A 17,991-nucleotide genomic window follows, 5' to 3' on the forward strand; every position below is an offset into this window, starting at 1 on the left:
TGACAAGGGGGGATGTATTATATTTGTCAGGACCCTACAAAAAAAGTTCACTCTAAAGTCTTTAGAATATGTGGACAAGTACCTAGGCGTACAAATCATCACAAAAGGTTTTGCTCTCTCCCAAAAGGAGAAGATAGAGGAACTCTTGGTGAAATGTAAAATGGAAGTTAGCAAGCCAACGGCTATCCCAATGCAGACCGACTATTATGGATTGGCACACAAGGATAGCCCAGAGTTCCAAAATAATACTCTATTTAGGTCAGTGGTCGGCTCATTACTATATATAAATAACTGGAGCCGTCCAGATATTACCCTGGCCGTAAACCTGCTATCTAGACAAGTGGAACATCCTACCCAGTTCCACTGGTTGGCCATTAAAAAGCTATTAAGGTATCTCAAGACCACAGCAGATTACGTGCTTCGCTTGGAACCTGAGAATAGAGACAAGGCCCAATTAAAATGCTTCGCGGATGCGGACTGGGCCGGAGATACCAAGACACGTAGGAGTACTTCGGGCTTCTTGGTACTATTAAATGAGGCACCCATCCATTGGCATGTGGGGCAACAGAAATTTGTTTTGTGCTCCACCGCTGAGGCCGAATATGCATGCTTATCAGAGGCAGGGAACGATCTGATATGATTTGATGCCTTAATTTCTAGCATCTGGACACCACCGACTTTGCCCATCCAAATTATAGAAGACAACACCGGGGCCATAGGCATTGCCAAAGCCTATGCGGTGGGAAAAAGGTCCAGACATATTGATATCCGCTATCAAAATGTTAGGCAACTAGTAGAGATGGGGTTTATATCTTTATCACATTGTCAGACCAAATATCAAACAGCTGATTTTTTCACAAAACCTCTACCAGCGGATAGGCACAAAGATCTGTGTAAAAAGTTATGTCTCACAGGGTAAAATCTGTTGTGCATTGCATTTGTATGTTTGCATGCCATTGGCTCGCAAGGAGGGGAACTGTCAAGTATTTACAAGCCATTGGCATATCTATCATACAGACACTAGTGGAGGCAGAAAGTGCCCCCACCCCTATGCGGAAAGGAGGGGCTTACACTGAGTATAAAACCCCCTCTAACCTTTCCACCATGCTCTCTTTTACGTTTGTTCTCCATGAGACATGATCTTTGATAGGGGTAATCACACACGCTGTGTGCCCCCTATCCTAATGGATATTAAGACAGCCTTTGTACATAGTTAATATGTTTTGTTATATGAATAAATACATTTATCACATTTATTCGTGCATCTGCCTTTGGACTCTTCTATGCTCCTGGGTGTTTCTACGATCCCAATTTCCACACCCTTGTTGGTTGGGGGGCAGCTGGCCGGCACCTGAAGCCTTATGCTGAAAAGCCATGGAGGTCATGAGGACGTTGGGCCTGAACACGAGGGAGACCCTCAAGCCCAGTTAACAGAGGCACCTTAGGTCCTATAGATGGGTTGGAAGTATATATTACATACCTCCGTGTGCCTCCATAAGCCCAAGTCCAGTGTGTCTTCTGGTACCACTGGGGGAAAAAATAGACTTCTTTAAAAACACAAACTTATTGACTGCGATTAAAGACATTCATTTTTTCAGCCACAGTTTGATCTGGGTTCTTTATTCCCCAATATTAGGAGCCAGCTGATACTTCTGGCATCTAAACTCTTCACTCTTCCTGCTCAAGTTAAGGAGATAGTGTTGTTTTTTAATTGTATTCTACCTCTGTTTGTAGACTTTCCCTTCCTTTTCATTACAGGGTTGAGTAATTACTATTCTAACTGCTAAAGTCAAGTGTTATAATAAGCCTCTTTTTAATTTCATCCTACCTCTATTTGAGAACTTCCTCTTCATTCTCATCCGTTGTAGGAAATTGCCTGCCATTGTCACAGAGGAAATGCTCTTTCCTTCAGCACTCAACCCCTTGGGTGACCCAGAGCAGCCCAGGAGACCTTCTATGACACGGGCTACGATGTCACAATCTTTGGTCCAGCTGTGGGGAGAGGCCAGGGGTGCCCCTTGGGCAGCTCTGGGCCTTCCAGGAGGAAGGGGTTGCAAGCCCAGATAGAGATCCTGGGAGGTCTCAGGCAAAGTCTGTGGAATTAAAAAAAGAAAATGAAAGACGTAGGGAAGCCCCCCAAGGCTCCCAGGGGAACTGAGCACACAGAATCTTCTCAAAGTGCTAAATGACTTCGGGGGGGGGGAATAAGAGGGGGGGTGTTGGTAGGAGGGAAGGACGAAGAGAGGGAGGGAAGGAGAGAGGGAAGGAGGGAGACAGGGAGGAGAAAACAAAGGGAACGGAAGGGATGCTTAACTGGCTTCCTATCTGAGCACCATGAAGACTGAAGTAGTTTGCTGCAGGCACTAAAGGTGACCTTTGACTATCTCTCTATCCGGAGTTAAAGGGATCAAGTGGATCACTCAGCTCCCTCTCAACCCACCATCTCCCCTCCCTCACTTCTCTATCCTGGATCCTCTCTCCCACTCCTTTCATAAAACTGACTGGCTTCCCTTCATTTCCTTTGAGGTTTATTTTGGGAGGTGGGACATCGGAGGCAGACGGGGCAGCTGGGAAGGAGAGAGGCTGTCCGGTACAGAATTTATGGAAATATCGGATTCCAAAGGCTTTTTGGTCCAGAGGTGGAAAATCTCTTTCCCCCAAAGTGCCCGACTGCTGGGGAGAAGGAAGGAAGGTGGAAAGAAGGCCATGGGGGTGTGTGTATTCCTTGGGGGGGTGTCCGTGGCCCCTGAGAGCTCCCCATTCACCCCAATAGACCCCAACACCCTCTGTGGCCCTTTGGAATTTCCTCCCCCCAGAACCCAGATTGGAGCATGTTAAGGGTTGAAATTCCTCTGTCCCACATGCTCCATTTCTTCTGCTTGGAGGCTGCTGCTTCCTATTCAGGTCTGGCCTCAGAGCGACAATGCAGCCCTTTAAAGGCAAAGGAAAGAATTCTGTCCCAAGTGGAAATATGACTTCCATGAAGTGAAGAAAGGCATTGACTGGGTCTCCCTGAGGGGGGCTGCACCTCCAGCTGTGGAGAATCCTTGTGGGAAACTTTAGCATTAGGTACTTTAATAAAGGAGAAGAAGAAAGCTGGATAGATATGGGTTTTTTTAAGCTTAAGCAGCAAATTGAATAGCTGAAAGCATTTTATTTATTTCTAATTTTTTTCTTTAATTTCCTGCAGAAACTCGAATCAAATAACATATAAAGCGTACCTATTAAAACTAAATCGGAGGCCTTGAAAGTTGCCTTAGATTGGCACCCTGGTTTGAAATTTTATTCACCTTTGATTAGATTGCGTAAAGGCTGGGAATTGTATTTATGGTTTTGATGATGCTGAGAATCATATATAAATTGAGCAAATCAATGAGCTCCTTATAGCCAGAACTTGGACAAAGGCAGGAGCCTTAAAAGGTTTTATTTTCCCCACCCAGGTCAGTTACAGGCAGTCCTCGACTTATGGCCATATCTTTAATCATGCTTCAAAGTTATAATGGCCTCGGATAAAGTCACTTACAACCATCGCAACATCCCTGGGGGTCATGTGATCACAATTTCTGACCTTTTTTTTTTTTTTTTGCCAATTTCGGGCATTGGGGAAGCCGGAGTTGCTTAATCACAGCCTGATTCGCTTAATAACTGTATGATTTGCTTAATGACAGTGGTGATTCACTCAACAACCTTGGAGATGTTGCCCCTTTGAGACCTGTATGCAGTGAAATTTCATTTTAATGTATGCCAATTAGTCTACATTTAAAGTGAAAATAAAGTCTATTCTTTCTATTCTATTCTATTCTATTCTATTCTATTCTATTCTATTCTATTCTATTCTATTCTATTCTATTCTATTCTATTCTATTCTATTCTATTCTATTCCATTCCATTCTACTCTATTCCATTCCATTCCATTCCATTCCATTCCTGTTTCTACTCTATTCTATCCTATTCGATTTCTGTTCTATTTCTAAGGATCAGGAATTGTGTATCAATCAGCAGTTATAAAAATATGGAACTCGGCTGGGCAGGGGCCACTACAACCGTTTCAATCGCTACTTTAAACAAAAGTTAGCATTCAAGTGATGAACTCAAGTTTGGATGGAGAGAGGAAAATAATCTGGAGTTGTTACAGTTTGTATTCCATCCCATCTTTGGATTCCAGCGACTTCCAGAAAATAAGAGAAAAAGAGAGAAGCTTTGGAAATCCAGACCATTCAGGAAATTAGACAGGTCCATTAATACAGGAGTAAGTGAAATAAAAAGGAAAGAAGGAAAGTGTTAGGAATGCAAAGAGAGGAAAGGAAACTCCAGCACAGGGAATGACTTAGGAATGAAACTGGCAAGGAGGAGCCTGGTTGGAAGTCCTTGTTGTATGCGATCTTCTTGTTCACCTGAGGATTGTCCCCATGAGATGGTCTCCTGGCCTGGAAGAGCTCCCCCTTCAGCCTCTCCCGTCTTGGGTGGCCCAGGAGAAACTCCGGGTATTTGGGAGGCCGTTGCCTGGAGGGGATGAGATCTCCCTGGACCATATTCTCTCCCTCCGACAGTCGAGGCTCTTTTCCTTTGCACTGGGAGCACCTAGAGATCTCCTGGAGCAATTGTTGACAGTATATATTTTTGTTGAACCACCAAAGACTGGATTGACCCAGACGCCATTCTCACAAAGTACTAGAAACTTGAATTTGATTTGGGTTTTTTTCTCTCCCTTCAATAGCTGGGGTGAGATTTTTATTTCACAAATAAGAAAGCTTACACATTTTGAAAATTAAAATAAATAGAAATTCTAAATTCTAAATACTTTCAACCAGCACAGAATGTAATGTTAATACTATAATTATTTTAGCTATTTTCTATAAGTTATTTGATGGCACTATTTTCTTTAACGTCCAATTTCACTTAATCTTCCGATCTTTCTGCTCTGCATCTCCAATAGATTTGCTTAAGGCTGACTTTTATCATTCTTTCCTTTAAATTGCTCTATATCTCATGGATCAAACTCTACAGAGCTAAAGAACTTTTTCTACAGAGTTGGATAATTAATCTTATTTTGGTGTTCACTTTTGATTTTTCTTCTGTCAAAGTCTGGGTTTTCCTTTGTTTTCTAAAATAGATTTTTAAATATTCCTTCGTTTTCTCTGACCCTTCCCTCCTTCTGATTCTGGGCTGCATCTGAACAGATAAAAGCAGATTTTGCATTCAAATCCTCCAGTTCTTTTTTTTTCTCTTTAAACATTTTATTAATTATAGAATAAAATACAAAAATACAAAATCAAAAAGGAAGAGACGGGGGGAGGGAGAAGGGGTAAGAGAAATGAGGAGGGAGGGAGAAAAGAAAACAAAAACGCTGATTTCAGACTTCCTCTGTTGCAGTAAAATAAAGCATTAAAACTGAACATCAACTTTTTACTTTTCTGTAATAATATAAAGGGTTTCGTAAAAGAAAGCAGATTTTGCATTCAAATCCTCCAGTTCTCAGGGAAGACAAAAAATCCCTCCTCTCTTTCTCTTTAGTGGCTGCTTCTATTCCTGCCTCCTTTTGACAACCCACTACCAATCAAATGAGGGGAAGGGATAGTTGCCTGGGAGCTTCCCTGCCCTCAGCCTGATGGAGAAGAGGCGGAAGAAGCCAAGCCAAAGTGTGTGTGTGGGGGGGTCAAATAAAGAGCAAAATTTGGGCGGGATGAGAAAGGGGCAAAATCTCCCAGAATTGCAGAGGGAGGGGGGCTTAAGTCCCTTCCCCAGAAAAGGCTGCAATGAGGAGAGTCTCCTCAGCTGGGGGCTCTGGAGCAGCGGTAGTCTGCAAGAAAATTTTAATGGTCTGCAGAAAAATTATTTGCGTTCCTCAAACGATGGCCCCTGGGCCGGAGACGTGCAATTAACATTTGTCTTGTAACCAGCAGGGGCACTACATCAATCCCTGCAAACTCCGTCTCTTGAGCCTGGCCGAAGTTTCACGTGCTGCTCTCTGAAGTGCCCAGAGTCCCAGTGATGGGATGGGGTCTTTCAGGCCTCCTGTTTAGTAGCTCCAGCCCCTCCCTCCCTCCCTGGGAATCCAGGTGCTTCAATGAGCGGCAGGCGAAACTCCTGCCGCCCAGGAGGAGAAGAGTGCGCCAGAGCCCAAACGTTGGGCCTCGCTGGCCTCAGAAGCCAGGGATCCTGCAGGCATTCCAGCCATGTAAAGGTTGCCCAAATCCCCGGGTTGTTCACTCCACTCGCCTGCCCTCCCAATGCACCTGGGCCTGCGGAGGGTATTGCAGAAGCTGCATTCACCCAACAGGCGTGACCAGGGCATTTGCGTGCTAAACTTAGTTGGTGTTGTGGCTGGTGTCCAGCTAGGACCCCCCCCTCCCTCCCCACCAGGGCTGTGGAAGACCTTGAAGGAGTAGCACTCTTTCTTCCTTTGCAGACTCTGGAAGGGGCGGAAACCTCAGCGGAGATCGCAGCAGGCAGAGTGGAGAGGAGCGCAGGTGGCTTTAGTTGCAAGTGTGAAAGCTCCTATGCGTGGATGGGAATGTTGCTGCGCCAGGCACGCCTCCTTCCCCTGGGCTGGTCATCCAGGCAAGCCAGTGCACCTGGGTGGAGGAGCTGCTCCGGGACGACCAATGGGCCAGTCCTGTGACTAGTATGGGACCGACTTTCCCACAGACATCAACAAGCTACCGTCAGTCTGCCTGTTTTCTTTTTTCCTTCACTCACATCGACCACAAAGCTTCTCCTTGAGAGAAGGAACACAAAAGAGGTTGCTGGAAGGCTGTGTGCCCAGACCAGATGCTTCATCTCGGGCCTCTCACCCGATGGTCTGACAGAAGCAGAGACGGGCAGGAGGCCGAGAGAAAGCACCTGGTCCAGACACACAGTCTCAAGCTAGGTTGACGTCCCCCTGCATCGATCCAGCAGACAAAAAAGGAAAGGCGGGTAGAGAGAAACAGTCCAGTTGTCAAAGTATGCCTGAGTGAGAGGCCAGCAAACCGGAGAGCCTCTTCCCTGTCTTCCCAGGAGCCTGGGACTTCTCGCAACCGGCCCCTGAGCTCCCTTGCAGTTTGTTCTGCTGCTGCTGAGGATGGGCTGCAGCAATCCCACCGTGGCCCACACCAGCTCCTTGCAGTCCCCCATGCCGGGATGGCTGCAGAGACTCTCCCCCTTCCAGGTCTTTTTGTGTGGGTCAGAGGGGGGCAGAAATTCCAACTTGGGGTCTGCTTCAGCCTCCTGATGCGGGGCGTTGGGCAAAGGCTGGAGGGAAGGGCTGCTGGTGGCAAAGAGCTGGAGGACCTTGTTCCAGTGGGACAGCATCATGGTCTGGAACTGGCTGACCATCTCAGCCCACTGAGCCCCCAGGTGCCAGTACCTGGCCTTGCACTCCCGCAGGTCTTCCCTCTGCTTGGAAAGCCTATGCTCATAGCCCTCAATGAGGTGTGTCTGCTGAGCCTCCTTCTCAGTCAGATCCAGTTTGAACTGAGCTGTTTTGCCAACTCCTTTCTCATGGTGCCTGCTTAGCTCCAACATCTGCTTCCTGTTGGGGCCCTAAGGAGCCTGGGGGGGGAGGCAAGGAGTGGCTGGGAGGGACGGCTGAGTAGAGGCCAGCGAGACACCCCTCAAGATGAGTGACATTGAGTTGGCCACACCCACCCAGCCACATGACCACCTAGCCATGCCCACCCAGTTGGTCATTAGGCAGATCATATTAGTGGTCCGCGGGATTTAAAATTATGACTTTAGTGGTCCCTGAGGTCCAAAAGGTTGGTGACCCCTGCTCTGGAGGGTCTGGAGTGGGCACGGGGAGCCCCATCTTCCTCAGAGTCACGGAGGGTCCCCTCCAGGGAGAGGCCGGCTGCCTTTTCCCCCAGGGCAACCCCGGATCCCCCTCGGAAGACCCAGCCCTGCATTGCTTCTCCCCCACAGGAGCCTCTCCTGGAAAGACATGGAGCCCAAGAGAGGCTGGAGAAACCCCGGGGGCTGCGTCCCCCCCCCAACATTCAACCCTGGGACCCATAAACCAGGTTAGTCTCTTCCCAGGAATGCCCCAGATCCCCTCCTCCTCCCTGGCCATCTTGGGCCTTCTCTGTGGGTCTGGGCTTTGCTTTCCCCTGAATGCCCCATGCATGGAAAGAGGTGGCTGAGCAACATGGGATATGGTCTCTCCCATTTCCAGGACTCAGAAGATGGAACCTGGAGGGGGATTTTGCAGATCTGCTTCCCTTCCCCACCACCAGGCTCCCCAGCTTCCTTCTCCCAAGAGGGGCTCCCCACTCAGCCGGGCAGAGTCTCCTATCTGGCATCCCTGCAAGAGCCCCCTTGCCTGGCCTGTGCATGGGAAAGGGTGGCAGGGGAACATGGGATATGGGCTTCTTCATTCCCAGGTCTCTGAAGATGGAAGTCGGATTTTGCAGATCAGCTTTTTCATCTTTGCAGATGAACATGAGAATCCCTCCCTTCCTCCCTTCCTTCTAGTGAGAGGCAGCCTTGATTTCTCCATCTCTTATAACTTGGCTTTCTCTAACTTCTCTCTCTCTCTCTGTCTCTGTCTCTCTGTTTGTATGTGGATGTGATTTTTTTAACCCTACTTTTTCACGAAAGCTGATTTTGTTCTTAGAAACTGGCCACATTATTGCATCAGCTCTTTTGTGCGATGCCCTTGAGCATTAGCTTTCAACATAAAGTAAATTTTGGTTCCAACTCAGCTGGCAGATATTTCAGATCTGTGACATACTCTGGCATTAACTGGCCTCTGGGATTTTCTCTTTAATCACTATGCAAACAAATATCAGGTTTCTTTTTTCTTAAGCCACAGGTGCCATGTTTTCCTTCTGGGGCCAATTTGAAGCATGGAGACTCCAAACCTCTCAATTCTAGATGACCGATTTAATTCCATCTCTGCCCCTGTTATTATGAATCACATGGAGATTATTTCCCTTTCATTTCCCTCCAGAGAATTTCCCGACAATCTCCAAGTCCAAGAACTACTTGAATTATCCAGGGATCTCTCCTGATAGGGAGAATTATGATATAAGTTTCAGCTCTGTTCTTTGGCTGAATCCTCCAGGGGAGACTTTGGGCAGAGAAATATGGAGGTTTGGGACAGGCAGGATCTGTGCTCTTGAATGTACGTCTCTTTCTTTTCCAGATGAAGCTGAGTGTTTCTCTGTGTTGAGAAAAAGCAACTGGATGTTCCACCTTGTTTCTTTGATTCTTCTACTTCTTCTTTAGAAACAGGAAAAGGATTCATTGATTCACCCCATGAATTATGGACCTCCTGCTTCTGCCTCTGATGCTGCTTTTGTGCCATCCAGTCTCTGGGAAGCTGAGAATGAAATGCCCACTGAGTTTGGAGAACCAGGATGGAAAACAACGACAGAGCTTTTACAGCCCAGGAGACCATCTCATTGGTATAGTCTTCAGTGGAAAGGAAAGATTGCATACAAAGTTGCTTTTCAACATGGATCCTTCTCTTCAGTTTGTTTTCCATGATTGGTAAGTCATTCAGGGTGATGGAGTTGCACTCCCTCCATTCTAACACTCTCCTTCTTTTCAGTTTTTTATTTTTCATTTCTTCCTATATTGGGGAATATGTCTAATTTCCTGAATGATTTTGATTTCCATGGCTTCTCTCTCTGGTCTGATTTTGTGAAAGAGACTCAAATCCAAAAAGGGGTCTGAAAAAAAGGTGAAAGGACTCCAGTTTATTCTCTGCTCTCAGTTCAATCCTTAATTTATCACTTGTGTTAAGTTGGGCGATTGAGGAGGCAGAAGCAAGGTAGTGACAACATCTCTTTAATGTATAATGAGGCTTCAGCAAAAGTTACAGGCAAACAGCTCTCCTTATATACCCGGCCGGCCGGGGAGCTGACCAATCACAATTGACCTATTGTAGTTTAAATCTCCCGCCAAAACTTATATATATAACACCCTTCCCCTCCCAGAAGGCACTTAGTCTATACATTTGCATACAAAATCGTGCAGGTGACCAGGGCGTGTCCGGGCCCTAGTTGACCTGTGCAGTTCAGTCTGAGGCGTGGCCTCGAGCCGGTCGGAGGGACCTTTTGTTTCTCCCGGCTCCGCCAATGGAACCTCCTGGATCTCGTCGGAGGCGTTGATGTCCTCGGCTGGGAGTGGTGTCTCGCTAGGGCGGTGTTGGATCCTGGAGTTTGCAGCTAAGTTTTCTGACATTCTCGGGCTTGAGCTAGCTGTTGTAGGAAAACTTGGGTAATCAGGGCTTGGCATTTCTGAGTACACTTCTGGCTGTCCAGCCAACCTTTTTCTGAGTTGATCAATGTGCCTACGCCAGATCCTCCCATCTCCCATGTCTACTGTATATGATTTTGGTCCCTTGATTTCAGAAATCACTCCGGCTACCCATAGGGGCCCCCCTGAGTAATTCCTTGCGAACACTGGTGTCCCTATCTTAAACTCCTGTAACTTCTGGTCAGCTCCTCTAAATCCATTCGGGGAGTAGTTGGGGTGTAATCGGTCCAAGGTACACCTGAGCTTCCTACCCATGAGGAGTTTGGCTGGACTGCGCCTGTACAAGGGGTGGTGTGTTGGGCTGTTAAGAACTTGTCTATTCGGGCCTGCCAGTCTCCCGCATCCAGCCATGCCAGTGCCTCTTTGGCCATTCTCACAAATCTTTCAGCCAGTCCATTACTGGCCGGATGAAACAGGGCCGAGAGTTTTTTGTTTTTTTTTTAATTTGATTTATATGCCGCCCTTCTCCGGAGACTCAGGGCGGCTTACAATGCATTAAGCAATAGCCTTCATACTTTTGTATATTTATACAAAGTCAGCTTATTGCCCCCACAAACTGGGTCCTCATTTAACCTACCTTAGAAAGGATGGAAGGCTGAGTCAACCTTGAGCCTTGGAGAGATTCGAACCAGCAGTAAATTGCAGGCAGCTGTGTTAATAACAGGGTGCTTTAAACCACTGTAGTACCAAGGCTGAGTGTGTGTTGGATGCCTAATTCTGCCAGGTACCCCTCGAATTGGGTGGCGGTGAATTGGGCCCGTTATCCGATACAAGGGTATCGGGCAATCTGTGGGTGGCAAAGAGTTTCCGGAGTACTTTTATGACCTCCTTGGCAGTCGTGGATTGCATGAGGATGATCTCGAGCATTTTAAAAAGGCATCGACGATCACCAAAAATGTTTGTCCATGAAATGGGCCTGCAAAATCTATGTTTAACCTTGACCAGGACCCCTGGGGACTCTCCCATTCCCTGACCAGTGCTGTGGGGGGATCTGGCCTGGATTCTTGACAGGGGTTACACTTCCCCACCCACTCGGTGATGATGTTATCCATTTGGGGCCACCATACATTGCTTCTAGCTAGACCCTTCATTCGTACAATTCCGGGGTGCCCTTCATGTAACATTCTTAAGACTTTTTCCCTTAAGCATAAGGGCACAATGATGCGGTCACCCCATAACAAACACCCCCCTTGCATAGACAGTTCGTTCTTTTTGCTAGCAAATGCTTTGAATTCCCCGCCCTCAGTCTTTGCCGGCCAACCCCTCATGACCCAACCCATTACAGTCCTTAACACGTGATCTTTAGTGGAGGCTCTCGCCACTTCCGTGGACGTGAGAGGCCCTGAGTCCAAAACATCAATCAGGAGTACTGGTGCCTCCGGAGTTGGGTCTTCTAGGAGGTCTGGTAACGGACAGCGGCTGAGGGCATCAGCGTGCCCCAAACTTAGTCTCGGGCGGTGGACAAGTTGGTAGGAGTAAGCTGCCAGGAAGATGGTCCACCGTGTTATGTGTGGAGACAAGGCAGAGGGTGTGGGCCGATCCCCAGCCAGGAGGCCTAAAAGAGGTCGATGGTCTGTGACCAGTTCAAAGTGTCATCCAAATAGGTATTCATGAAATTTTTTGACCCCCGAGACGGCTGCGAGGGCTTCTCTGTCCAGCGGCTGTAATTCCGTTCCACACTGGACAGGGTTTGTGAGTAATAGGCAATGGGTGCCTCTAGCCTATTCAGTAGCCTATGGCTCAAGACAGCTCCCATGCCAAAAGGGGATGCGTCGCAGACTAAGACCAGTGGTAGTGTCACATTATACTGAATCAGGAAACTGTCTGCAGATAAGAGTTTTTTCACTGCGTTGAATGCAGCAGCTTCAACATCCCTCCAGACCCAAGGTGCATTTTTGGCCAGTAACCGGTGTAGTGGTTCGGTGACCATTGCCTTGTCTCTCAGGAAGATGGCATAAAAGTTGAGGAGGCCCAAGAAATCCTGTAGCTCCGATTTGTTTTTTGGTGTGGGCGCATTTTGGATGGCCCTTATTTTGCTCTCGGTGGGGTGTATTCCCAATCCGTCCACCTGGTACCCCAGGAATTCCACAGAGGGGACTGCAATCATACACTTGTTTCATTTTACGCGAAGTCCAGCCTCCCTGAATTTCGCCAAAACCCACCTGAGTCTGTCCCCTAGCTGCTTCTCGTCTGTTGCACTAATGAGTACATCATCAAAGTAGGGCACTACCCCTGGCAGTCCCTGTAACAAACGCTCCATGGTACTTTGAAAAAGTCCGGGGACTATGCTGACTCCGAATTGAAGTCTGGTGCATTTGAATGCACCTCTGTGGGTGACTATAGTCTGTGCTTCCGCGGTAGCGCCATCTACCAGTAGTTGCTGATACGCCTGTGCAAGATCGAGTTTTGCGAAGATCTTGCCAGGGCCCAGTGAATGGAGCAAATGATGCACAATTGGGACACGGTATGCGCTCTGCTGAAGAGCCTTATTTAATGTGCATTTGTAGTCCCTGCAGATGCGCACAGACCCATCTGATTTGACCGGAGTCACTATTGGGGTCTCCCACTTGGCGTGGTGTACTGGGACTAACACTCCTTGCTTGATTAGTTCATCCAATTCCAAGTCAATTTTGGGCTTGAGCGCAAAGGGCACTTGTCTAGCCTTCAATTTGATCGGGGTCTAGGTTAAATGAAATAGGGGTCCCCATGTACTTGCCCAGCTGGTCGTCGAAGATGTCCTGAAACTCCTGCATGAGGTCATCCTTCAGGGTGCTGCCACTAGTGGTGTGGATGCCGGTGAATCCCATTCCTAGGGCCTTGAACCAATCCAGCCCTAGGAGGCTTGGTAGGGTTTCGCTGACCACAGTGAGGGGCAGCTCCTTCTGGTATTCGCCATACATGACCTGGAATGTGTCTACTCCTACCACAGGGATGCTGTTCCCCTGGTAGTCTCGAAGTCGAATTTGCTGGATCTGGAGCCAGCTCTTCTTGATGCTGGGGAATGCGGTCTTCAGGGTGGTCCAGGACATGATGGACAGGGATGATCCGGTGTCGATCTCCATCTCGCAGGGTTGTCCTTCGATCTCGACCATTGTGTGGACCTTCTTCTCAATGGTCGCGCTGGCCTGGGCGATCCTGGTGCTGCAGGTCTCGGGGCTTTGAAATTTGCGCCTTTTCCTCTGGTCGCCATCTTTACTGGTCCGCTTGTGCCACGCCAGCTCTGATTGGCTGAAATTGTCCTGGGGCTTGTGGTTGACTGGTAGGCTTGCTCTGCAGACTCTCGCCAAATGCCCCTTCTTCTCGCAACGCCTACAGATGGCATCCCTGAATTTACAGGTTTGTCTCTGGTGTGCCCCGCCGCAGCTCGAACAGCTTCTGCATTGCTCCTTCTGCTCCCGCATTTGTCTCTCAGTTTGGAAGATGTCCTCCTCTGACTCTTCCTTGCTGCTGGTCTGGGTCGCTTCTCGGTGTACCGGTGCCGACCTCCGGTCTCCTTTCGGGTTGACTGGTCATTGCAGTATCTCCACAGCCTTGGTCGAAGACTTTGTGTGCTCTGGCCTCATCGAGAGTGATGGGTAGAGTCAGATTCTGCCTCGCGAGCAAGCTTTTCTGTAAGCGTATATCTCTTACGCCACAGATTAGTTGCTCTAGGAGCACATCATTGAGGTCCCGGTACTCGCAGTGCATTGCAGCCTTACACAGGGCAGCCATGTATGCGCTGATTGGCTCTCCTTCACGCTGAACTCATTGCCGGAGCTTGTAGCACTGCACGAACTTTGATGGGACCGGGGCGTAGTGTTCCTTGAGTATGGCTTGTAGCACTTCCCACGGGATGGTCTGGACCAGGGTCGGTTCCGAGAGTGACTCCACCATGTCGAAGACCTCCGGTCCACACTGGCTCAGGAACAGGGCCCTCTTTCGGTTCCCAGGGAGACTCTGCATGTCGCTGGCTTCCAAGGTGCACTCGAAACGGATCATGTACAACCCCCACTTCTCTCTGGCCGGGACAAAAGGCTTTGGCGGTATGAAGGCAGACATTGTGGTATTCTGCTGTGTACGGCTCGTCAGCCTGGCTGAATCCACTCTAGATAGCTCTTCTTCGGCTTGCTTCTCAGTGCCTCAATCCCACGTTTGTCGCCAATGTTAAGTTGGGCGTTTGAGGAGGCAGAAGCAAGGTAGTGGCAATAGCTCTTTAATGTATAGGGAGGCTTCAGCAAAAGTTACAGGCAAACAGCTCTCCTTATATACCCGGCCGGTCGGGGAGCTGACCAATCACAATTGACCTATTGTAGTTTAAATCTCCTGCCAAAACTTATATACATAACAACTTGAACAATGAATTTTATTTAAAGTAGAGGTGGAATCAGTTGTAGTTGCCATACCTCAGCCCATTTCCATATTTGTGTAACCATCATTCATTTTGGATCAACGTTGGTTTAAGGCTCAGTAGGCTTGAAAAGGATTATATATTTTAAAAAGTATTTGTTGTTGATGTTGATTATAATAACATGTTTTAACAATAGGGATCTTTATGGTTTTTCACAATGCTTACCATTCATTTTCAACATTCAAATGGTCAACAAGAATTCCCAGCTCCTGCACAATCTCACACTTGGCTACAACATCCAAAGCAACCATTTGAGCACTTTCCACACTTCAGATGCCTTGATGGACATTCTCTCCACTGGAGAAGCCAATGTCCCCAACTACGGCTGTGGAAGGAAGGAGAACCTTCTGGCTCTTCTTGATGCAGCTGACAGGGACATCTCCATCCAGATGTCAACTTTAGTAGGCACCTACAAAGTCCCACAGGTTTGTGTGTGTTTTTCTCCTTCTGGTAAAGTGAGGGGTGGGTGGTGGTGGGTGAGCAATAGATGTAATCATGTCTTCTCCATGGAATTCAAGAGCTGCTTTTCTCCATATTAGCAAAAATGTCACTATTTTACCCCATTATCTTCATGTTGAGATTAATCATAAAAGGCCTGAAATACAAGCAATACGTTCCCTGGAGAAGACATTCTACCAACTATTTAACCGATCAAAAAATATCCCTGGTTGTTGGGGCCTCTATTGGCATCTTCATTTTCACATATAAATAATGCCTGCCCTATCCAGTTGGATTGAAGTTGGCAATAGCAGCAGCTCCATGCCTTAGGGCCGGGGTATCTGTGAGACCGCCTTCTGCCGCCAATAGCCTCCCACCGACCGGTTCACTCGCACAGAGAGGGCCTCTTCAGGGTGCCGTCGGCCAGACAGTGGCAGCTGGCGACCCCCAGGGGGAGAGCCTTCTCTGTGGCAGCACCTGCCCTCTGGAATGACCTACCCCCTGAGATACGCACGATATCAGACCTCCGGACTTTTCGTCGGGCCCTGAAAACACACTTTTTCCATCTAGCCGGGCTGGCTTGATCCCATCCTCTCAGTTTTAAATGAATTCAGTTTTAATTGGGTTGTTTTAAATTTTGGGCCAAAATTATTTAATTGTTTTTTAAACTGTTTTTAAATTTTATATGCTATGTTTTATCTCGGCTGTACACTGCCCTGAGTCCCGCAGGAGAAGGATGGTATAAAAATAAAATAAAATAAAATAAAATAAATAAATAAATAAATAAATAAATAAATAAACAAACAAATAAATAAATAAATAAATAAATAAATAAATTTTAACTACCTAGAATGAGGAATAAAAAGGACTCTAGCAACTATAGACTAAATAGAGTAGAAGATATTGTGGCTAAAATTTATGTCATGATCCTCTTAGTTAAATCTGAGAAAAATGCATTCCATGCAGAAGAACCAGAAAGTTTTAGGTAGAGTAAAAAGCCATACAGATTTTATAAGAAATAATGCATAAATTAATAATTTAATATTAGCAACAAATTTGTCCTGAAATATCTCATCTATATCAGTGAAGTAAAACAAGGTTTGCAGGCTTTGTAGATGTTAGTGCAGCATTTGACTCAATAAACAGAGAAATGTGATGGAGAAAATTGATAGGCTTCAAAATGGAGCTCAGCCTGTTGGCCCTGATCCAAGCCCTTGTTTGAGAGGGAGGTTTGGGTTCAATGGAGCCATGAGAAGAAGGATCTATGCTTACCAAGGGGGAAGGGAAGGGTGCATATCTGAACCCTTGTTATTCAGTCTAGATATGAATGACTTACTAGGACTAACACAAGATCAAAAAACAGATCATAAATAAAAGTTATTTAATTCTTTGACAAAAATGACTAAATTAGTGGACCAATGAAATGCAGTGCACGTAGTATACAGTACTTGGATTTCAGAAAGGCTTTGACAAAGTAAACCACAACCTATTTCTCGGGAAGCTGAAAATATGTGGGATGGACAGCATCACCCCCAGATGGAGTCAGCCTGGGGTCCTCAATGGAACTACGTCTGCATGGAGGGAAACAAGCAGTGGGGGACCCCAAGGTTCCATTTTAGGCTTAGTTCTCTTCAACGTCTTCATGAATGATTTGGATGAGGGGAGAAGAGGGGAAATCATCAAATTTGAAGACAACACTAAAGTGGCAGGAATAGCCAACACCCCAGAAGATAGGCTGAAGATCCAGATGGATCTAGTTAGACTTGAACCCTGGGCCTATCTAACAAACTGTAATTCATTGTAGAGAAAAGTAAGGTTTTATACTTAGGCTAGAAAAACCAAATGTCCACTTACAGATGAGGTGAAATCTGGCTCCATAGCAGTAACTGTGAGAGGAACTTGGAGTCCTAGTGGACAATCACTTAAATATGAACCAGCAATCTGTGGCAGCAGCCAAAAAAGCCATTGCAATTCTAGGTTGCATTAACAGAGGGATAAAATCAAGATCACATGAATTATTGGTACTGCTTCATAATGCCTTGGCAAGACCACACTCGGAATAGTGCATCCAGTTTTAGTCTCCATATTATAAAAAAGATGTAGAGACTCTGGAAAGAGTGCAGAAAAGATGATTAAGGGCCTGGAGACTAAAACATATGAGGAACAGTTGCAGGAATTCAGGATGTCTAGTCTAGTGAAAAGGATGAGGGGTGACATCATAGCAATGTACCAATATTTGAGAGGTCCACCTATTTCCGAACAAGAAAAGAAATAATGGATCAGTAATCAAGGAGAGAAACAACCTAGAACTAAGGAGAAATTTCCTAATGGTGAGGAATGGAACGTCTCCCCTTCAGAAATTGTGGGTGGTCCATCACTGGAGGCTTTGAAGAAGAGACTGGACAGCCACTTGTCTGGAATAGTATAGATAGATACAGATTAACAGAGTTGGAAGGGACCTTGTAGGTCATCTAGTCCAAGCAGACCCTACACCATTTCTGACAGATGACGGTCCAGTCTCTTCTTGAAAGCTTCCAGTGATGAAGCTCCCACAACTTCTGAAGGCAACTTTATCTCTTTATTTCCAGGTTGAATCTCTCCTTGCTCAGTTTCCATCCATTATTCCTTGCCGGCCATTGGGTGCTTTGGAAAATAGCTTGACCCCCTCCTCTCTGTGGCAGCCCCTCAAATATTGGAAGACTGCTATCATGTCTTCCCTGGTCCTTCTCTTCACTAGTCCAGCCATGCCCAGTTCCTGCAACCGTTCATTGTATGTTTTAGCCTCCAGTCCCATAATCCTCTTGGTTGCTCCTCTCTGCACTTTTTCTAGAGTCTCAACATCTTTTTTATAGTGTGGTGACCAAAACTGGATGCAGTATTCTAGTTGTGGTCTTACTAAGGTTTTATAGGGTGGTATTAGTACC

General features: G+C 46.8%; 1 long non-coding RNA gene across 1 annotated transcript; it reads left to right on the forward strand.

The window, feature by feature from the left end:
• The first annotated feature begins 7,966 nt into the window (after positions 1–7,966).
• On the forward strand, positions 7,967–15,048 carry LOC132709988 (uncharacterized). The gene is made up of 3 exons (XR_015728542.1): positions 7,967–8,000; positions 9,291–9,471; positions 14,766–15,048. It is a non-coding gene; the product is annotated as an uncharacterized LOC132709988 (long non-coding RNA).
• Positions 15,049–17,991: the final 2,943 nt, after the last annotated feature.

This window comes from Pantherophis guttatus, chromosome 6 (assembly GCF_059756535.1).
Source record: "Pantherophis guttatus breed Tessera chromosome 6, ASM5975653v1, whole genome shotgun sequence".
NCBI classification, from domain to species: domain Eukaryota; kingdom Metazoa; phylum Chordata; class Lepidosauria; order Squamata; family Colubridae; genus Pantherophis; species Pantherophis guttatus.